At 44.0% G+C, this 22,650-nt stretch overlaps 1 protein-coding gene and 1 long non-coding RNA gene across 13 annotated transcripts in view; both read left to right on the top strand.

Moving 5' to 3' along the window:
• The window catches only part of AUH (AU RNA binding methylglutaconyl-CoA hydratase), a 454,909-nt gene that overhangs the window by 70,657 nt on the left and 361,602 nt on the right, over window positions 1–22,650 (top strand). The window lies entirely within an intron of this gene.
• On the top strand, window positions 4,436–13,632 carry LOC125924392 (uncharacterized). The gene is made up of 3 exons (XR_007458383.1): window positions 4,436–6,104; window positions 6,233–6,413; window positions 8,811–13,632. It is a non-coding gene; the product is annotated as an uncharacterized LOC125924392 (long non-coding RNA).

The following is a 22,650-nucleotide window of genomic DNA, read 5'->3' as shown; positions in this document are numbered from 1 at the left end:
ACGTTCACGTTCACGTGAAACAGATGCAGGCACTGGTTCACTTGTGCGTTCGCGTTACGGTCACTAAAGCTCCCTACATCATGCCTATTTTTGACTCGTATTTTATTTTATTTTATTTTATTTTATTTTATTTTATTTTTTAACTTTTTATTTATTTTTTGAGAGAGAGAGACAGAGAGAGCATGAGGGGGGAAGAGCAGAGAGAGAGGGAGGCACAGAATCGGAAGCAGGCTCCGGGCTCTGAGCTGTCAGCACAGAGCCCGACTTGGGGCTCAAACTCACAAACCGTGAGATCATGACCTGAGCCAAAGTCGGATGCTTAACTGACTGAGCCACCCAGGGGCCCCTGGCTTTGCTTTTTCAATTCAGGATCCAGTTAAATGTCAAACCTGTTGCATTTGGTTGGATATATTGGCGGGGAGGGGCGGGGGTGGTTTTGTTTTTTAAATCTAGACAAGTCTTCCATTTCTTTGTTTTTTTATAACAATTTTTTTTTTTTTTTTAAGAATTTAGGCAAATTATGTTACTGACATTTGCACATTCTGGATTTGACTGAGTCATTTCCTCAACTTTAGATCTAGGTTAAAATATTTTGCCAAGAATACACAACGGGCCATGCTCTGCTTTTCATTTTCATTTTATTTGATGGCACTTGATATTGGGTTATCCCGCTTTGGGTGACAGTAATTTTGATCATTTGGTTCACATGGTGACTAACATTCTTTTCTTAGAGACTTTTCAGGAAAAGAATGCTTAATAATTCCTACTGGCATTGACCATTCCCTACATTAAAAAAGAGAGAAGGAAATTAGAGCACTGAGCTGTCCTGGGAACAGGCGAGGGGTAGAGGACATCACTGGTCGCCTGGCCGCAAGCTGTGTTTCCCAGTAAGGCAGTCTCTTGGCATGGTTACCAGGAACCGTATTTAAGGTGTGTCCGTGAAGTAATGTGGATTTTTAGATCCTGCGTGCGTGTTGTCCTGAACACGGTAGTCATTTTGGAAAGTTTTGTTTGTAACCTTTGTTGAAATCCTCTCAGCGTTTACATCAGAATGTGAGCTTATTCTTCCGAATATCCTCCGTGGTGAGTCATCTTTATCCTACGAGGGTGAATTTGATTTTCATAAATAGCAAAAGACCTTTCTGGGCCAAATCTGATTAAGAAGGTCATACTATTTCAGGAGGGAGAAAAGCGTAACAACAAAAATAAGACTGTTTTTCTTAAGAGGCTCATGTAATGACACACATAAATGACACATTCACCCGTGTCGTGAAGTGGACTGCTTCCCAGCTGACCTCTGCACAGGCCGGCACTCCCTTCTGCTCTCCGAAGTCAAGTACGTTTATTAACACGCTTCTTATGCCGCAGAGGCTCATTTCTTTTTACTTTAAAATGTAATTCAGTGACCACTTCTAACTAGGGTGTTTTGGAAGTTTTTGTTGACTTTACGCCGTTGACAGACCATTTTGGGTCGCCGTGGAAGAAGCGTACGTATGTCTGTGACTCAGCAGCGCTCCCTTCGAGTTCTCCATCCAGAATCTGGCAGGGGAGCCAAGATGTGCGAGTGTCATAGCTGCCCTGTTAGAAGAGTGTTGGAGTCGAGCAGGAATGAGGCAGTTCACGGCTGGGAGCTGGGAGCCGGAGAAGCGAGCGTGGATTCCGTCAGCTGTGATCGTCAGTTTGGAGGCCTGCGAGGGGGTCCTCAGCCCTTCCCTAGGCCTCTGCCCTCCCGCTGTGTGCTTGGCTCACGGGCTTGTGCTCGGGGCTGTTCTTCCACTCACCACAGCACATACTTGTTGGGCCGCGCGCTGGTCAGGCACTGAGCGCACAAGGAGAGATCGCCGTGCCGGGCGGGTGCTACTCCAGCAGAGGGGCGGCGGGCGGGCAGTCGGTCGTGAACTAGGCGGGAGCGCAGGTGCTGTAGAGGAAGAAACAGGGCTGGGGGCTTGCACTTTGAAATAGGGGGTCAGGAGAGGCCTGACTGAGAAGGTAACGTTGGAGATCAGACTGCCAGGAATTGGGGCAGTCGGTGGTACAGAGAGGAGGAAGAGCGTTTCAGACAAAGACACACGGGATACAGGGCCGGGACGGGAGCACCCACAACCTTCCCCCGTCACTGCAGCCAACAGACGGGAGGAGAGTGACGGGGGATCGTGTCATTGCAGCCAGCAGATGGGGGAGAGTGACAGGGGACCGCGACAGAGACGCAGGGCGGGGGCCCACACAGGGCCGGCCACGCTTTCACCCTGAGCGAGAAGGGCCCGCAGCAGCTAATCAGCAGAGAGGCACGTGCTTAGGCGTTTAGAGATTTGTCTGGGCACCATGTTGGGAGTCCACATCGCTGGGGCCAGGTGTGAGGCCGGAGCTGTGGTTCGGGTACAGGCTGTGGGGCCGGGACTAGGATACTGCGGTGGTCGGCGTGCTCCGATTTGGAGAATCTCCCGACCGATCGGATGAGGAGTATAAAGAAGGAACCGTAAGGATTCTGGCTGGAGTGACTGTGAAGGAGTCCCCTTCAGCTGAGATGTGGAAAGCTGTAGAAAGAGAAGGTTCAGAAGAGACAGTGAGGAATATCGTTTGGTTAAAAATAATCGTTAAACATCCAAGCGCGGTATTAATGAAGCAGTTGGTTGTGCAAACGGGGAGTTTAGGAGAGTGGTCTGGGCTGAAAATAAAAGTGTGAATTAAGTTTTTTCCTGGCATCCACTGGCCTGGTCTAAAAATAAGCCCAGAAATGGACATTGGCACAGCCAGAGAGAACTCCAGGAGAATCCCTCTAGTTCAGGCTTGGGAAACGGGAGACCGATGTCCTGGTAGTAAGCATGGTGGCCGCCAGGACCCCAAATACCAGGAATTGGGAGGGAAGAGAACCTTCCTCAGTCACGAGAGCTGTTGTCTCAAGGGGGTGGGGGCAAGTTCCCGCTGCCTCTCTTTTTTCTGCCTGTCTGCGTTTGGCCTTGGACGTACGTGTAGTTGGACGTGAAAGGTAAATACAACCCCAGTGTTCTGGACGGCGGTCCCAAAGAGGGGGGTGCAGGGTACCAGAAAGCACCAGGAGATGGTTGAGAGAGAGGACCTCAGGAGGGGATCCCATTAAGTCGTTTGTCAAGTCCCGACTTACCCCTGGACTGTGCATGTGTGTCTCTGATGCTAAACAGCAGACCAGATACCGAGAATTTGAACCAGGAGTTGGGCCACTGCCCAGATCTGAAACTGGCCAAAGTCCTCGCAAACCCGGCAACACTGAAATCACAGTCCACAGGAGTTTGGAATGTGCAGTCTGGAAACATTTAGCATTGACTCAGTGCTGAAACAAAAATGTCCAGGCCAGAATTACTCAGCATGTGAAGAACCCGAAGTCTCAACTTGCAAGGGAGAAGACATTCAACAGGTGGCCATCTAAGATGACGGGTGCTAGAATTCTCGGAGAAGGATGTAAAAGCGGTTACTGCAGAAATGCTCCGGGAAGTAAGGGCGAACTGTCTCAGTCTCCTGCTGTTCACCTGGTTGATGCAGGAGGGATTCCTGTTCTAGGTTTCTGGGGATGACGGACGCCTGACACCTGGCCCCAGACAGATGTGATCGACAGCAGTTCCTCAGTCACATCTGCTCCCCGTGCCAGGGTAGGGGGACACTGCACGCACCCTGCAGGGCCACGAAGAGGGTGTGATCTGGAGCAGAGTGATCCAGCATGTCTGGGAGAGGCAGGCTGTGTAGGGACAGGAGGGTGGGCTGTCCCCTGGGTCCCATGGGAGGACGTGATGGGCTTGTTTTTTTTTTTTTTTTTTTTATATATATGTGTGTGTGTGTGTGTGTGTGTGTGTGTGTGTGTGTGTGTGTGTATGTATATACGTATATATAAAATATACGTGTATACATATATACACATATGTATATGTATACATATGTATATATATGTATATATGTATATGTGTGTGTATATATGTGTATGTGTATATATATACATATATATGTATAAATTTTCCTTTTTTTAAAAGTAGGCTCCATGCCCAACGTGGGGCTTAAACTCACGACCCTGAGCTTAAGTGTCACATGCTCTACTGACTGAGCCACCCAGGCTCCCTGATGTTTGAATGATTCCATGGTCTGGCAGGGAACTGGAACCCATCCCCCCAGGGATAAGTAGGAATCATGCCTGGTCTCTTTGTTTTTTTTTTTTTTTTTTTTTTTTTTTTTTTTTTTTTTTTTTTTAATTTTTTTTTTCAACGTTTTTTATTTATTTTTGGGACAGAGAGAGACAGAGCATGAACGGGGGAGGGGCAGAGAGAGAGGGAGACACAGAATCGGAAACAGGCTCCAGGCTCCGAGCCATCAGCCCAGAGCCTGACGCGGGGCTCAAACTCACGGACCGCGAGATCGTGACCTGGCTGAAGTCGGACGCTTAACCGACTGCGCCACCCAGGCGCCCCATGCCTGGTCTCTTTGATGGGGAGAGTTGTTTGTCTAGGGGATTAACCCATGGGAACAGAGTGGGGAGGGGGCCTGTGGTCAGGCCGTTGTGGTTCACCTGGTTTCCCTAGATATTAGGAAGCACACGATACTGGGCCTTTATTGTAGGCCTTGCACCGCATGAGCAAATGGAAATATGGCAAGTTTCAGAAAAGAAAGAAAAGGGCCGAAAAGTACATTAGCCAAAATAGGAAGCACCCTGGATGGACTGAATACAAGGTAAAGATGACAGAAGAAAGAGGGCATGAACCTGAAGATGGCTCAGTAGGAAGTATTTCGTCTGAGTGTCAGAGAAACGAAAAAGCCTTGTCTGTACGAACTGAACCTCAGGAACCTCTAGGATAGTACTGAAGTGTTTAACACTTGTGTCACAAGGAGTCTGAAAGGAAGGGAGAAACTGTGGTTCAGAAGAAAAATGTTTAAAGAAATAATGGCTGAAGACTTCGCAAATTTGCTGAGACATAAACAAGGATTTAAGAAGTGCCTGAACCCACTCAAGATAAGCCGCAAGAGATCCCTGACCAGACACATTCATAAGCCACTTAAAACCACCGACCAAAAACCAACTGACCCACAAAAAATACCCTGGAAAGTCAGAGGAAGATGACACATCATTTATAGGGAACCAGTGATTTGAATGAACTAGATTTCTCATCAGAACAATGCAGTCCACAAGTCAGTGGAACAGCATCACTGAAGTGCTGAAAGGAAGGAATTGTCAACCCAGAATTCTGTGTTTGGAGAAAATGCCCTTTAAGAATGAAGGTGAGGGTGCCTGGGTGGCTCAGTCAGTTAAGCATCTGACTCTTGATTTCGGCTCAGGTCATGATCCCACAGATTGGTGAGTTTGAGGCCCACATCGGGCTCTGTGCTGGCAACGCGGAGCCTGCCTGTGGTTCTCTTTCCCTCTCTCTCTGCCCCTCCCCCACACTGTATCTTTCTCTCTCTCTCTCTGTCTCTCAATACATAAATAAACAGTAAAAAAAAGAAAACTGGGGTGCCTAAGCGGCTCAGTCAGTTGAGCGTCGGACTTCGGCTCAGATCATGATCTCACACTTCGTGGGTTCGAGCCCGGCGTCGGGCTCTGTGCTGACAGCTCGGAGCCTGGAGCCTGCTTCAGATTCCGTGTCTCCCTCTCTCTCCGCCCCTCCCCCACTTGTGTTCTGTCTCTCTCTCTCTCTCTCTCTCTTTCAAGAATAAACATTAAAAAAATTTTTTTTTAAATACAAAAAAAACCTGAATTTGCTTTTCACCAAACACTCATCCTGGTGACTAGTTTTTGAAGCTGTAATGCCCGTAAAGTGGAATAGAAGGTGTGGAGCATTCAGGCACCCTCCGTGCATGTCTCTGAGCAGGCGGTAGAGTCCGATTATATTCGTTTCACTTACACCCACTTTTATCCACCCAGCAGCGGTGCTCATGGTTGAATGGCTGATGAGCAGCTGTCCCTGCCTGTAGGCAGAGTCGTAGTTCAAGGGAGAAGCCCTGGGCTGAGCGTCTTTGGGCTCGAACCCCACCTCCCTCACTGCATCGTGTTTCGTTAGGCACGTTTCTTTTTCAACGTCGTTTCTCAGTTTCTTCTGTTGTGGAATGAAGGTGATGACGTCTGTACCGCACGGCCGCGGAGAGAACAGGTGAGGAGATTGTGTGTGCGTCAGACGCTGGCTGGCACATTGGCTGGAGCCACACTCACTTTATTATGGTCTGTGTTGTTCTCGGTGCTGATTTGCTCTAATTTTTCTTCTTTCTGAGATACGTTTAGCAGCTCTACGTTACAATCGGTGTACGATATACTGCATGGGTTTTTAGCAAGAAAACTTGGCAAGCTTTGACGTGTGGACACCCATGGAACCATAACCAGCCAGGATGATGAATACATCTATAGCTCTGTCACCCCCTAAAGTTTCTTCGCGCAGCCACTGAACCACTGTCTGTCACTACAGGTCAATTTTCATTTTCTGGAATCCTGCAGAAATGTTATATGCTGTGTAATCTTTGCTTGCTTTTTACATTCAGCGTAATTATTTTGCTATCTATCGTTTTGTAGTGAGTTCCAATACTTAATTCCTTCTTATTGCTGAATGATACTGCAGTGGCTGGGTGTACCACAGTTTGCTAAGCTGTTCACGTGGGTAGACACTTGGAGTATTTCCAGCTCGGGGGTCTTATCAGTACAGCCACTGTGCATGTTTGCGTCGCAGCTTGTGTGGGCATATGCTTCCAGCTACCTTGGGTAAGTGCTTACGAGCGGAATGGCTTTATATGGTAAGTGTCTGTTTCCGTTGTTACTGCGTGACCAGCACCTCTGAGAATTCCCACCAGCGGTAACGAGAGTTCTCTTTTCTTCTGCGTCCTCACCGAGGCTTGGCGTGGGCTTGTTGTGGATGTCGTTTCCCTGGTGTCTCATGATGTTGAGCATCTTTTCATGTGCTTACTTGCCATCTAGCTCTGTCTCTTTTTGGGGGATGTATTTGTACAAATCCTTTACCCATTTTTTAAAAAGTTTGAGACAGAGAGAGATAGCGAGCGAGCGAGTGGGGGAGGGACAGAGAGAGCGGGGGGAGAGAGAGAATCTCAAGCAAGCAGGCTCCACACTGTCAGCGAACCATGAGATCATGACCTGAGCTGAAACCAAGAGTCAGACGCTAAACCGACTGAGCCGCCCAGGCGTCCCTGGATCTTTTACCCATTTTTAATTGGGTCGTTTTATTGCTGGGGTTTAAATTATTACTGTGTTTTCTTCATAGTATCATAGTATTACAGATACGAGTCCTTTATCCAGTAGATGCTTTGCAAATATTTTTTTCCACCTGTGAGTTGACTTTTTAGTCTCTTAGCAGGTCTTTCGAAGAACAGTAGATTTTAATTTTGATAAGTTCAGTTCATCGACTTTTCCTTTCATGGTTTGTGATTTTGGTGGTGTGTCAATGAAATCTTTCCCTAAACCAAAGTCACAGATGGTTTTCTTCTGTTTCGTTCTAGAACTTCTATAGTTTTGGTTTACAGTTAGACCTATGATCCATTTTCAGTCAGTTTTTGTGTATGGTGTGAAGTATGGATAGACATCTGGTTACTCCAGCAGGATTTGTTGAAAAGAATGTCCTTTTCCTCTGATTTGCCTTTGCGCCTTTGTCAAAGGTGAGAAGTCCGCTCTGTGTATGTTTATTTCTGGGCTCTTTTCAGTTCTCTTACTCTATTTGCCTATCTTGGTACCAATTCCATACTATCTTGATTACTGTAGCATTAAAATAAATCTTAAAAATAGGTATTTTTAGTCCCCTTCTTTGTTTGTCAAAGTTGTTTTGCCTAATCTAGATCCTTTGCATTTCCATATGAATCAGCAGGCCAATTTCAAGAAAAAGATCCTGCTGGGATTTTTGCGTTAACATTGTATTCGATTTATAGGTTAATTTGTAGAGATTTGACCTTCGCTTTATTGTCTCCTCAGACCCATGAATACCATTTAACTATTTCCTTAGGTTGTTAATTTTTCTTACCAGACCTTATGTTCTGTTGTTTGGCAGAACATTCTGTAAATGTGAATGAACTATAATTATAAATTTTTCTGTTTCTCTTTTCAGTTCCATTAGTATTTGCTTCAAGTATTTTGAGACTCTGTTACTAAGTTTGGAAATGTTTAGTTTTGTCGTGTCTTATGACGGATTGCTCTCTATATTATCTTAAAATAATCCTTTTTATCCCTGGCAATATGTTTTGTTGTGAATTGGACTATGCCTGGTATTTATGTAACTACTCCAGTTTACTTTGGTTTGGTGTCGGCCTAATCTGTCCTTTCCTGTCTTTTTATTCATAAGCCTTTATGTCTTTTTACTTAAAATGCATTCCTGGTAGGCAGCATATTGTGGGGTCCTGCTTTTCCATCCATCACAATGACTGCCTTCAGTTGGAATATTCAGACTGTTTACTTTTAATATGATTATTGATACTGTTCTACACAAATCTCTCATATTCTGGGCACCTGGGCGGCTCAGTCGGTTGAGTATCTGACTCCGGCTCCAGTCATATCTCATGGTTCTTGAGTTCAAGCCCCATATCGGGCTGTCTGCGGTCAGCACAGAGCCTGCTTCGAATTCTGCCTCCCTCTCTCTCTCTCTCTGCCCCTCCCCCGCTCGTTCTCTCTCTTTCTCTCTCTCTCTCTCAAACATTAAAAAAAATCTTTCTCATTTTCTTACTTGTTTTCTGTTTCTTGTTTTTGTTCCCCTTTGTTTCTTTTTCTTGGCCATTGTTTGGAATTGAGTGGGGTTTTTTTTTATTCTATTTCATGTCCTTTATTGACTTATTCACTATTATTCTTTACTTTTTTTCATTGATTGCTTTAGGACAGGTACTGTATATCTTCCCTTAGGACAGTCTACCATCCCATGAATAAAACATCTCATACACAAGAATGCAGTAGTAAGTACTTGTATTGTTTTCCTCTGCTCTTTGTGCCTTCGTTGTTATGCACTTAAACTTTTACATATGCTTTCACCCCACGCTTCATGATTAATTTTGTTAAAAAAAAATCAATTATTCTTAAAAGATTTAAGTCATCAGGAAAATGTCACGTATTTACTCCTGTGGTTGTTTCCTCTCCCGATTCTTCCTTTGTGTAGACACATACTTGAATTTATTACCAATATCCATCTTCCCGTAACAGTTCTGTGTGCATGGCAGCAGCTGCTGCTGGGCTCCTTCGGCTTTGGGAGATCTAGAAAAGTCTTTCGCTCTGTATTTGGAAATGTTTTTGCTGGGTGCAGAGCTCCAGGTTGGTAATATTTTTATCTCTCCTTATGTGAGCGATGTCGCAACACCACCGTCTTAGCTGAAGTTGTTTCCTTGACGGGAATCTGCCGTCATCCTTTTCTTTGTTCTTTTGAAACAGTGTGTTTCTTTGCTAGACCTGCCTTATGATTTTTCTCCTTATCCCTGGTTGTGGGCGACTTGAATTATGGCGTGCCTTCGAATAGTTTTCGTCATGGTCCTTTTGCTCGGCCTCAAACTCCTCGACCCTCTCCCCCTTTTAGGTGGGTCTTTCCCGAGTTTCTTCACACGTGTAGTGCTCAGTACTCTGGTGAACACTCAGGAGGGACCCCCTCCAGATTTCTGGAGTCTGCCCCCCATCCTGCACACTAGTTACCTGTGTCCCCCTGGACTCACGGCTCCTCTTTAACTGAGAGGGCGCTGGGCTGGCTTGGGGTCCACCTCTCTGCTCTGTGTCCTGGCAGCTCTTTCTGGACCATACGCTTGTGCAGGAGTCGGGCTCACCTTGCTTGGTCTTGAGTCATCACTGTCCCATGTTGCCTCATGTCCAGCGTCACCAATACTGAGTTTCGGGTGTATCAGGCAGAAGGTAAATCCAGTCTCTGCTACCTTATGGCTGGAAGTGGAAGAGCCATGATGTCGTGAATGAATACGTAAGCATGCGTCCACTCATGTATTACTTATTATTTATCTAATCTTTTACCGATTAGATAAATAATACTAGTTTCAGGGATACAACGTAATGATTCTTTGTATGTATATGTTGTAAAATGGTCACCACAGTACGTATAGTTAGCATCTGCCACCACACAGTCACAAAATGTTTTTTCTTCTGGCGGGAGCTTTTATGATTTACTCGTAGCAACTTTTAAGTGGTCAACACAGTATTATTAACTGCAGTCACCATAAAGTTCGTTATATCCTCAGGGTTTATTCATTTTGTAGTTGGGAGTTTGTACCTTTGACCGTCTCCGCCCTTTACTCCCAGTCCCCACCCTCACTTCTGGCAACCACCAGTCTGTTTTCTGTATTTATGATTTTGTGGTTTTTTCCTTTTTTCAAGTTTCTTCATATAAGTGAGATCATCCGCTGTTTGTCTTCCTTGGTCTGACATGTTTTACCTAGCATAGTGCCCTCGGGGTCCGTCCGCGTTGTGGCAGATGGCAGGATCTCCTCCTGTTTATGGTTGCAGAATATTCCACCCAGAGCTTCATTATCCATTCATCCCTCAGTGGACGCGTAGGTTGCTGGCTTGTCTTGGCTGCTATAGTTAACGCTGCAGTGGACGTGAGCGTGTGTGTTTCTTCTCGAGACGGTGTTTTCATTTCCTGCGGAGAAGTGCCCAGAGTAGAGTTGCTGGGCCGCAGGTAGTTCTGTTTTGACGCTCCTGAGAAACCTCTGTTGTGTTTTCCACGGTGGCTGGACCACGTCACATTCCCACCAGCCGTGCACCAGGCTCCCTCGTCCCCACTCCCCCGCCGGCACTTGTCATGTCCCGTCCTGGTGACACTAGCCGTTCTGACCGGTGTGTTGTGACACCTCATTGTGGCTTTCGTTTGCAGTCCCCTCATGACGAGTGATGTTGCGTGTGTGACCTTTGTGTGACCTGTTGGCCATCTGTCTGTCTTGCTTGCAAAAATGTCTCTTCAGAACCTCGGTTCATTTTGTAATCTGTTCTTTTGGTGTTGAGTTGGGTGAATTCTGTATATATTTTGGGCTATTAGTCCCTTATCAGTTCCATGATTTTCAAATATTTTCTTCTATTCTGTAGGTTGTCTTTTCATTTTGTTGATGGTTTCCTTTGCCATGCAGAAGATTTAGTGTTTTACTTTTTATCTTTTGAGAAGAGAGCATGCGCGGATGCTAGGTGGGGAGAGAGGTAGAGGGAGAGAGAGGGAGAGAATCTCGAGCAGGCTGCACAATCCTCTGACGCGGGGCTCGATCCCATGACTGTGAGGCCATGACCTGAGCTGAAATTAATTTGCTTGATCCACAGAGCCACCCAGGCGCCCCCGAAGATTTAGTTTGATGTAGTTATGCTGTTTAGCGTTGCTGTTGTTAACTTTGCTTTTCGTGTCAAATCCAAAAGTCACCGTGGAGACCATTGTGAAGAAGCTTTACAGCCTGTGTTTTTCCTTCAAAAGATTTATGTTTATAGATATTCTCTTCACGTCTTTAATCCATTTTGTCTCGATTGCGTGTATGGTGTAAGAAACCGGTATATTCTTTTGCATACGGGTGGTCAGTTTTCCCAGCACCGTTCGTTGTGAAGAGACCGTGCTTTCCCCATTGCATATTCTTGGCTCCTTTGTCAGATTAATCGGCCGTATATGCATAGGTTTATTTCTGGGCTTTCTGTTCTGTTCTGTTGCTATATAGGTCTTTTTGTGCCCAAACCATACTGTTTTGATTACTAAAGCTTTGTAAGAAAATGTGGAATCAGGAAACGTGATGCTTCCAGCTTGGTTCTTCTTTCCCAGCATTGCTTGGGCTATTTGGGGTCTTTAGTGGTTTCGTCAAATTTTGCGAGTCTTTGTACTACTTCTGTGAAAAATGCCCTTGGAATTTTGACAGGGATTACATTGGATCTGTAGATTCCTTTGGGTAACATGGCCATCTTCACAGTGTTGTTGCTTTGAGTCCATGAGCAGGAGTATCTTTGTATCTGTTCTGTGTCTTCAGTCCCTTTTACTCATGTCAGATACTTTTTAGTGGACGGGTCTTTCACCTCTTTGGTCAGATTTATTCCAAGCATTTTATTCTTTTGGATCCAATTATAAATGGATCGTTTTCTTAATTTCTCTTTCTGATAGTTGTTGTGCGGAAATGCAGCTGATTTTTGTACATTGCTTTTATATCCTGCAACTTCCCTGAATTCATTTATTAGTTCTAACATTTCTACGGTGGATTACTTACGATATTTCATATGCAATAGATCATGTGTAAATAGTGACAGTTTTATTAGTTCTTTTTTTCTTTGTTTTCTTTCTTCTAGATTTGGATGCATTTTAGCTTTCTCCCTTTAATTGCTCCAGTTAGGACTTCCAGTACCGTATAGCAAGAGGTGACGTGTTGCTGAACGAGGCAAATGTTGTCTTGTTTCTGAACGTAAAGGGAAAATTTTCAGTGTTCCACCATTGAGTATGGTGTATCTGTGTATATGACCTTTCTTAAGTCATGTTTCCTTTATACCCACTTTGTTTAGAGTTTTTATCTTGAACGAAGGTTGACTTTTGTGATGTGCTTTTTCTGCATCTGCTGTGTGGTTTTTATCCTTCATTTTGTTAATGTGGTGTGTCATATAGTTTTGTGGCTGTTGAACCGTTCTTGTGTCCCTAGAATGCAGCCCACTTGATCTTGGTGAACGTCCTTTTAATGTGTTGTTGGATTTGGTTTGGGTATGTTTTGTTGAAGATTTTTGCATCTGTGTTCATCAGGGGTCCTGGCCTGCAGTTTGTTTTCTTTGTGATGTCCTTGTCTGATTTTGTTATCAGGATGATGCTGGCCTCATCGAGTGAAGTTGGAAGTGTTCCTTTCTCTTTTATTTTTTGGAAGAGTTTGGGAAGGATTGGTATTTTTTTAAAGTTCTCGTGTAAATTCAAGTTACTTAACCTACATAATATTCGTTTTAGTTTTAGGTGCACAAAATAGTTATCACCACTTTCATGCATCACCCAGGGCTGATCACACGTGCCCTCCTTAATCCCCTCCCCCAGCCACCTCCTCTCTGATGACCATAAGTTTCTTCTCTAGAGTTAAGAGTTCTCTTTCTTGGTTTGCCTGGGAAGGATTGGTATTAATGCTTCTTTAAAGGTTTGCTAGAATTCACCAGTGAAGTCAAATAGTCCTGGATCTTTGTTTGTTTGTCTGTTATTGATGACTCATTCAGTGTCCTTACTAGTAATTAGTCTGTTCAGATTTTCTGTTTCTTTATTGGTTCAGTCTTGCCGGGTTGTATGTTTCCAGAAATGTATCCATTTCTTCCGGGTTGTGCAGTTTGTTGACTCATAATTTTTGGTAGTAGTGTCATGATGTTTGTATTTCTGTGGCATCTGTTATATCATCTTCGCTTTCATTTCTGATGTCATTTGTTTGAGCCTTCTCTTTCATTTCTTGTGGGTCTCACCAAAGGTTTATTTTCATAAAACCAGCTCTCAGTTGCATTGATCTTTTCTATTGTCTTTTTAATTTTAGTCTCTATTTCACTTATTTTGACTCTGATCTTTGTTATTTCCTTCTTCTAACTTAGGGCTTTGTTTGTTCTCTTGGTCCTTAAGATTAGATTGTTTATTTGGCATTTTACATGTTTCTTGAGGTACATTTATTGCTATAAACTTTTCTCTTGTAACGGATTTTGCTGCATCCCGTAGGTTTTGGTATTTTTGTATTTCTGTTTTCTTCTCTCTCTCTCTCTCTCTCTCTCTCTCTCTCTCACACACACACACACACACACACACACACACACACACACTTTTATTTGAAGTATAGTTGACATATAATGTATTAATTTCAGGTATATAATGCAGTGGTTTCTGCAGTTACATATGTTACAAACTGCTCAGCATGGTGAGTGTGTCACCATGTTAAGTTACTCAAATATTATTTACTGGGCTCCCTGTGCTGTACTTTTCCTCCCTGTGACTGACTTAAAACCGGAAGTTTGTGCCTCTTAATCCTTTGGCTAGTTCTCCACCTGTTCTTCTCTGGCAAGCGCTGATCTTCAGTATCTAGGAGTCTCGGTTTTCCTCTTGATTGCCTTAGTATTTAGATTCCACACCGTAAGTTAAATCATACGGTGTTTGTCGTTGTCTAACTTACTAGTTATACCCTCTAGGACTCTCTATGTTGTAGCAGATGGCAAGATCTCATTCTTTTTTGGCACAGAGTAACATTCCATCGATCCATTCCCCTCTTGGTGGACACGTGGGTTGCTTCCATATCGTGGCTTTTGTAAATAATGCTGCAGTAGACATAAGAGTGCATATGTCTCTTCAAATTAATCTTTTTATTTTCTTTGGGTAAATATCCAGTAGTAGAATTACTATATCATACTTTTTTTAAAAATTTTTTTGTTAATGTTTGTTTATTTTTGAGAGAGAGACAGACAGAGCGTGAGCAGGGGAAGGGCAGAGAGAGAGGGAGACACAGCATCCGAAGCAGCTCCAGGCTCCGAGCTGTCCGCACAGAGCCCGACGCGGGGCTCGAACCCATGAACCGCGAGATCATGACCTGAGCCCAAGTCAGACATCTAACCGACTGAGCCACCCAGGTGCCCCTCGTGTTATTTTCATTTTTAAGTTTTTGAGGAAACTCCATGCTGTTTTCCACAGTGGTCCCACCAATTTACGTTCTCACCAATAGCACCTGAGCATTTCCCTTTTTCACATCACTGCCAGCACTTGTCATTTCTTGTCTTTTTGTTAACGGCAGTTGTGACTGGTGTGGGCTGATTTCTCACAGGTTCCTGCCCCCCGGTGCCCGCCCTGAAGTCAGTCAGTACATCTCCTTCCCGTAGAGCCCAGACGGTTTCCAGACTACTGCTTCTGTGCTGGCTCTGAGACCACGGGAGGAAGCTGGTGGCCCTTTGGAGGCAGTTTTGGTTCTCGGTAGTCCTCAGGCCTTCCCGGGGGTGAAGCCCTGCTGGGTTTTAAAGCCACACGGTGCTGGGACTCTTCTTGGTGCAGGTCCACAGGGCCAGGGGTGTGCAACGTGGGGCTCGATCCCCGGGCTCCTCAGGGAGGATCTCCTGGCCTGCGCTGTCCCTCCTGCGGGGGGGCATCGTGCTGGAGGCTTGGTTCCCTGCTCCATCCCTGCCTTTCTGGATGTGGCTTTTGGCTGTGAGTGATCCGTTCTGCTAGTGTTCAGAATGTTTTCAGAGAGCGTTGCTTTATATGTGGCGTTTATCTCGGCGTGTCCACGACAGGAAGAGAGCTCAGGACCCCTTGCCCCACTGTCTTCCCCCGCTGTCCGTGACCCCACAGTCTTCCCCCACTCTCCGTGGCTCAGCACAGCTTGTGTGGTTTAACCTCCACATATTTATGAATTTTCCAGTTGTTTGCTTTAAGTGATTGCTGATTCCCTACGATTGTGGTCGGAAAGATGCTTGATCAGATTTCTGTCATCTCCCATTCATCGACCTTTCTTGTGGCTTAACGTATGATTTGTCCCAGAGAATATTTCATGTGTGCTTGAGAAGAAAGTTCCTGCTGTAGGATGGAATGTTCTGTAAATGACTGTTAAGTCCATCTGGTCTAATGTGTCATTTAAGGCAGTGTTTCATTATTGATTTTTTTGTCTTCATTATCTATCCATTGATGTAGTTAGGTGTCAAAGGACCCTCCTGCTATACGGGTTTCTGTTTTTCCCTTTAAGGTTTTTGTTTTTTTGGGTTCTTTTATAATGTTTATTCACTTATTTTGAGAGAGAGAGAGAGAGATTGAGAGAGAGGGGGAGCGTGTGAGCAGGGAAGGGGCAGAGAGAGGGAGAGAGAGAATCCCAAGCAGGCTCTGCGCCGAGCTGATCGATGCAGGGGCTCAGTCCCACAACTATGAGATCATGACCTGAGCTGAAATCAAGAGTCGGACGCTCACTGACTGAGCCACCCAGGTGCCCCCCTCCCCGTTAAGTTTGTTAATCTTTGCTTTATATATGTATGTGCTTCCGTGTTGGGCCCATAGATATTTACAAATGTGATATTGTCTTGTTGGATTGACCACTATCATAATATAAAGACCTTCTTTGTCTTTTATTACGTTATTTGTCTTAAAGTTCATTTCGTCTGATGTAAATATACTTCTCCCATCTTTTGGTTTCCATTTGTGTGAAATACCTTTTCCTGTCTCTTCACTTTCAGTCTGTGCGTGTCCTCTGATCTGAAGTGTCTTTTGTGGGCAGCATATGTTTTGTTTTGTTTGAATTCATTCAGCCATTCTGGGTCTTTTGATTGGACATCTAGTTGTTTCACATTTACAGTAATTATTGAACGTAGGTATTTACTGCCATTTTGTTAACTGTTTTCTTGCCATTTGTAATTCCTTTATTTCCTTCTCCTTGCTCTCTTCTTTTGTGATTTGATGGTTTTCTGTAGTGGTGAATGTAGCTTCATTTCTCTTTATCTTTTGTGTTTCTGCTGTGTGTGTGTGTGTGTGTGTGTGTGTGTGTGTGTGTGGTGTGACCATGAAGCTCACATGAAAGAACTTATACTTACAAACATCAGCTGAAGTTCAAACGCATCCTACATTTTTATTCCCCCTCCATGTTTAGTGTTTTTGATGTCACATTTTACATCCTTTTATCTTGTGTATCCGTTAACAAAATTGTAGTTACAGTCACTTTTACTACTTTTTTCTTCATGTTAGTCATATAAGTGATTAGCTCGCCACCTTTACAACATTAAGTAGTTCTGGATTTTGCTGTTTATTTACTTTTATGAGGAGATTTATACTTTCATATATTTCCCTGTTACTAATTAGCACCCTTTCATTTCAGCTTAAAGCAGTTTCTTTAACATTTACTTTATGTGAGGCCAGTCTAGAGAAACAACTGACGGTTTAATCAGAAAAGTCTTCTTAATCTATACATCCAGACGGCCGCTGTTTCTTCGTCACGGACATCTCACCAAATTACTTCCAGGTCTGTTGTCTCCAGAGGTGAGATCTTAAGAGCGCCAGTCCTAAAAGGCGTTGCCGTGAGTTCTTCAAAGGAAACAGGCTGTTTGTCACCCAGGCGAGCGCCATCTGTCCTCATTGTGGCGGAGCTGAAGACCGTCCTGTTAATATTCAGACTTCTCTGTACGTAAAACTGGCCTTTATTGGATCAGCTTTTTGGTGCCTGTAGGGTCATATTGCCAAGCCAGAATGGGATTTTATAGTCAAGTGTCTCGCCTTTGCATTTTGCCTAATTTTTCATTTCAATGGCACTTTGTGAATATGTATTTGGACCCTCGTGAACCACCGGCCACGGCTGCCTTTTGTGGTAGTGCTGCCGTGTGATCCTGTTGTGCGTGGCCCGTGGCCGGCGGCCAGTTCTGCTTATTGCCTTACGCTTCCTTCCTCTGGTCTTCTGCCTTCTGTTGTTTCTCTCCTGATGGCTCACCACTAGAAAACCGCCTGCCTTCTCCATCATGACCCTTCCAGTGGGGGAACCAGGGCCGCCCTTCCCGCAGGGCCTGTGTCACCCTGGGAGGTCTTCTGGAAGAAATGTTGTAACCGCAGTTAATCAGAAAGTGATGGTGTGACTTGAAAATTTACCTTCTAGAGCATCTGAATACAAAAGTAATATTGCTGGGTTTTAAAAAAGGAAGACAGAAACACTAACAATGTATGATGAGAAATACAAAATAATAACAGGAGCCAGTTTGGGGGGAGTTTCAGAATTAATCTTTCAGTAATAGAATTTCTTAAGAGCAGTTGCTGATGCCGTGTACTGTCACTTGATTTTGCTTCAGTCAGTGTTCAGCTCATAAGTAACCATGATTAATGGTTTGAAACCTGTCACTTCAGATTTAAAAATGCATCTACCAGTGTATTAATGCAGGCTATGCATAGATTTGTTTTACCTAAAAGTATGATCATATTACACATTCTCTTCTGCAACTCGCTGGTTTTGATCTAAAGGTAGAATTTAGATATCTCTCCTTGTCTTATTTATAATTCTGGTAGAAAAGCTCCCGGTGTTTTCACCATAAAGCAGTCTCCTGGTCTTTACTTTGAGATTATACATCCATAACCTTATGAAGGAAATATTATGACATGCTAATAATGTTGAATTTTCTTGGTGTCCTTGAAATATGCAGATTTTCTGTTGTTGAAAGATTCTAGCTTTCTTGGAACGACCCATTCTGGCAATGGTGTATTATTCTTTGAAATGGTAATTTTTTGCATCTATTTTCATAGATCAGATTAGCTTGGAATTTTGTTTCATATGTTGTCTTGTAAGATTTTGGTAGCGGTTAAATATTAGCATCTTAAAATTATTTAGAAGATTTATTAATCTAGTTTCTGGAATGGTTGAGATTATAATGGCATTAACGTGTCTTAGAAATTTTGTTCTAATTTTGTGTGTCTTGATATATTTTGACATTAAAAAAAGTTTCCTTTAATAAATGACATTATTGGAGAAGTATAGTTACCCAGATTTTCAGATATATTTATCTTATATAGACCTTTTTTTAAAAAAATTTTTTAATGTTTATTTATTTTTGAGAGAGAGAGGGACAGAGACAGTGTGAGAGGGGGAGGGGCAGGGAGAGAGGGAGACACAGAATCCCAGGCAGGCTCCAGGCTCTGAGCTGTCAGCACAGAGCCCAACGCGGGGCTTGAACTCATGAACCGAGAGATCGTGACCTGAGCTGAAGTTGGAAGCTTAACCGACTGAGCCACCCAGGTGCCCCGAAAAGAAAGTGTATTTCTTTTTGTTTGTATAGTATAGGTGAGGTTTTATAAAGTGTATTTTATTAATTATATATATTTTTTTAGTTTTTGTGTATTTTACCTGTCAAATTTAAAAGATGTGTCTTAGGGGGCGCCTGGATGGCTCGGTTGGTTAAGCGTCCGACTTTGGCTCAGGTCATGATCTCACGGTCCGTGAGTTCGAGCCCCGCGTCGGGCTCTGTGCTGACAGCTCGGAGCCTGGAGCCTGCTTCTGCTTCTGTGTCTCCCTCTCTCTCTCTGACCCTCCCCCGTTCATGCTCTGTCTCTCTCTGTCTCAAAAATAAACATACATTAAAAAATTAAAAAAAAAAAGTTTGTAGCTGTTATAAAATGAATTCTGAGAGGTAATTCTATCCTGTTTACCACATTCTTTATTTCAGAAAGAAAACCCCACGGTAAATGTGTTTCATAGTGCTGATGTCTTTCACGCTCGCTTCCTGCCCTGTCTCTGCTAAAAGAAATTGTTCTTGCCTCTTGCCAGTGTCTGCTGTGCCAGATTTAGTTCAGTAGTTCTTTATATTTTTATGTAGGTGTGATATACTTAAAACAGTTTTGTTACTTGCATTTTTCTTTGGAATTGCCAGAGTTAGCAAATTATCTTTGTGGAGTTTCTCAAAAAGAATGCTGGTCTACTGGTGTGGCCATTATTAGATGTTGAAAATACTTGCTTATGTAATTCTCCTCATCCTTTATTTTTTCCAAGATTTGAAAATAGAGAGAGCATCGTGAGAGCGAGCCTTAACGTATGGGGTTACACAAATGAAATTCATTATTTGATATTGACTCTAGCTATTTTTCTTGCTCTTGCATGGAAAAATTATTTACAACTTTTTAAGAGCACGAAGCTCTGCTTTAGGAAGCTATTTTGGTACTGGTCTCGAAGGACAGATTGCCTATTCCTTTCCCACCCTAACGAAACTAGGTCACTAGCTTTTGGCACATGTTCATGATGTGAGATTTATTTGATGTTCAAGTGTGCTGTCTAGAAATAGTGACGCTATGTCAGCAAGGCCACTGTTCGTTTCATGAACATAATTTCCAGTGCCCTGGAATTAATTTATTCCTTGACCTGTTAATAATTACACTTGGTCATGAGCATTTCAGAGGCAGAAGAAGTATCTGGAAATGGTCCTGGTCCCCCTGTTAGATGACAAGTTACGGGGTCTCTGTTCAGCTTGCAGGTTTGGCCTGTTGAAACAGTTATCTTAGGGAAGCCGAGTGTTTTTATTAAGCAAACTTCTGCCTGATGCCATGACAGGATCCACGGCTCAGGCAGTTCAGAATATTCACCTAATATGTGTATTTTTGAATTCTGCCTTACTGTGGCCAACTTTAAACATGATCAGGGAAGTTCCCTGTTCATTCACAGCCAGAAGCCAGTACTTGAAAAAAATAGGGAATAATCAGAGGACTCCTCTAAAATTAATCATCTGTGGTTACTAAAATACCTGAGAGTTAAAATGAGCTTCTTTGAAATCAGTCACATATTAATTAGTTCAGTGTTTCAGAAAGAGATGGAGAAAATATGAGCTATTGTAAAACCACTAACCTCACCTAGCGTGGCCCTGGAGTGGGCTGAATCCTTGCTCTGTGGCCTGGGGAAACTGACTTGCTTGCTTCTCTGTGCTTCTGGCTCCTAATCTATAAAGTGTGATAATAGTCCCGAGTATTCGATTATGGTATTGCGCTGATGGAAGGAATAAATGGCGGCAGTTTGATTGTTTTTAATGTTTTATTTTTATTTTTGAGATAGAGACTGAGTGCGAGAGAGAGCGCGAGCGAGCGGGGGAGGGGCCGAAAAAGGAGACACAGAATCCGAAGCAGGCTCTAGGCTCCCAGCTGTCAGCACAGAGCGTGATGTGGCTCGAACCCACGAACCACGAGATCACGACCTGAGCTGAAGTTGGCGCTCAACCAACCGAGCCACGCAGGCACCCCGATTTTGTAATCTCGAGACACTGATGGGCTTAGGTTTTGGTTTGCTTACATGGGCTCCCAGGGCTTTGGAGCCACGTCAGTCACATGGCCTTGTTTAGTTGATTTAACAAATTGTATCTCTGCTGGTGTGATCTTGCCCTCCATGTGTCCCCGCACCCTGCGTGTGTGTGCCCAGGGAAGGAACTGGTCCATTTGGTGGGCTGGCTGCAGCCCCATTGTGTGCTAAATGGTAGGTGTTTTTAGTAAATGTTCCTTGAATGAAGCCAAGCGGGTTTTTGTTTTTGTTTTTGTTTTTTTAATGTTGTATTTTCTAGGAGTTTTAAGAGGCATACCCCGAAATTATGTTTACATGTTCTTTGGATTAGTTTTTTGTTCTTTGTTTGTTTGTGTTTAGCACATTTGTATTCTGTGTCTGTTGCTTTCCTTGGTATAGTTTGTTTTAAACTAGGCCTATTTCAGTGCCCATGGGGATGCATTCTTGAGATTCCAGGGAGCGTGTCAAAACCGTTGCCCTGCTCTGCAGACCTTGAGAGGGCTTTGTGTGCACAGCACTGGAGCCTGAGGAGGCCGAAGAAGAAAGGAACAGATTGTCTTTCTTAAACTCAAGTGTACCTGGCCAGCCCTTTCACACTTCCTAGAAGAGAGAAAAGAGAGTAGAGTCAGATTCAGGAGTGACTTTAATTTGTGGCTGCACAAAATTAAAGCTGTAGAAAGAGTGTTAGTCCAAGAGCTCAGACTCTTCTTAAATGCGAACAGCCGAATTTCTGTGAGTCAGTGATTGCTCTGTAACCGGAGCTGTCACCCCCTCCCAGTCCCCGCTATTTGGGTCGCTGTGTGATAATTTTTTGATGATTCGCTTCACGAATGGACACACATTCATGTCATTTCTGATGCTTTTAAAAACATTTCTGTTGAGTTACGAAGACAGGGAGGGTTTAAAATATTTTAGTGGTACCTTTATCTTGTGCAACCTTAAGTAGGTGTAGCATTTCTAATGCCACTTGAAATGGCCATTCAAACACGTGAAGTTTGGAATATTGATTTTCGTTCTCCCGCCCGGTGCGAGAATGAACTTGTCACTACTCTACTACTAGTCAAGTATGGCAGAGGCCTTTGCAGTGCAGATACTGGGGCACTTACGCCTTCCAAGGAAGAACTTCCTCTTTGCTAGTTCCACTGACGGAAGTGTGTTTTACTCCTCTATCGTGATGAACCTGTTTTGCTTTTGTTTGGCTTCCCGGGCGTCTGGGTCCCCTTCCACGTCTGGGTCCCTGCTCTATGGGTCTGAGAGGGTGTCTGCTAGCTGAAGTTTCTGCTCAAGATTTTGTGTTGAAACCTGATCTCAGAGGTTGGGGCAGTGGATGGGGGGTTTCCTTCCAGTGCTGTGGTCTTTGTCCAAGTCCCAGGCAGCAGAGTTCTTACTGGAGGTGGCCTCTGGTGTGGGGGCCTGTCCTCCTGTGTAGGGTAGTCTTGCTGCCTATGTGTTTTCGAACGTCATCCTTCAGCATTGCTGGTAATTCTTGGAGTCACTCAGAAACCTAGTAAATTTCTTTTTTTGTGTTGATTTCCATTGCCAACAGCCACAGAGCCTGACCCAACCGGCCATTTATTCTGTCCATCAACCTCCACGTCAACGGACGAAGTTAGTTGAGGTTCAGGTGCAAATGTTATGTACTCAGAATTTTGTTCTCCTTTTTCTTTAGGGTATGCTGTGTGCCTAGGATGTCTGAACTGGTTTTCCAGTATTCTTTTTGGTTGACAAGTCTGTGACATGTATTCATCTGTCGTTCGAGTGTTTTACTGAGTACTTACCGTGTATTCGGTGCTTGTAGTGGCTGGAGAAATAGAGCAGGAAACAAGAGACCAGACCTCTGCCTTCACGGATTGTAGTTCGAGGAGGCGGACTGACAAATAAAATACGGAGTCGCGTTTGATGGCAGTAAATCTGATGACAGAATGAAGTGCGGGGAGTGCTGAGCTGAGGGCCGTCGGCGTTGGGAGGTGAGGGACGACCCGGGAGGATGGCGGAGATGTCCCGGCGGTCTCA

The sequence above is a fragment of the Panthera uncia genome, chromosome D4 (genome assembly GCF_023721935.1).
Source record: "Panthera uncia isolate 11264 chromosome D4, Puncia_PCG_1.0, whole genome shotgun sequence".
Taxonomy (NCBI): Eukaryota; Metazoa; Chordata; class Mammalia; order Carnivora; family Felidae; genus Panthera; species Panthera uncia.
This window is presented reverse-complemented; position numbering and strand designations above follow the sequence as displayed.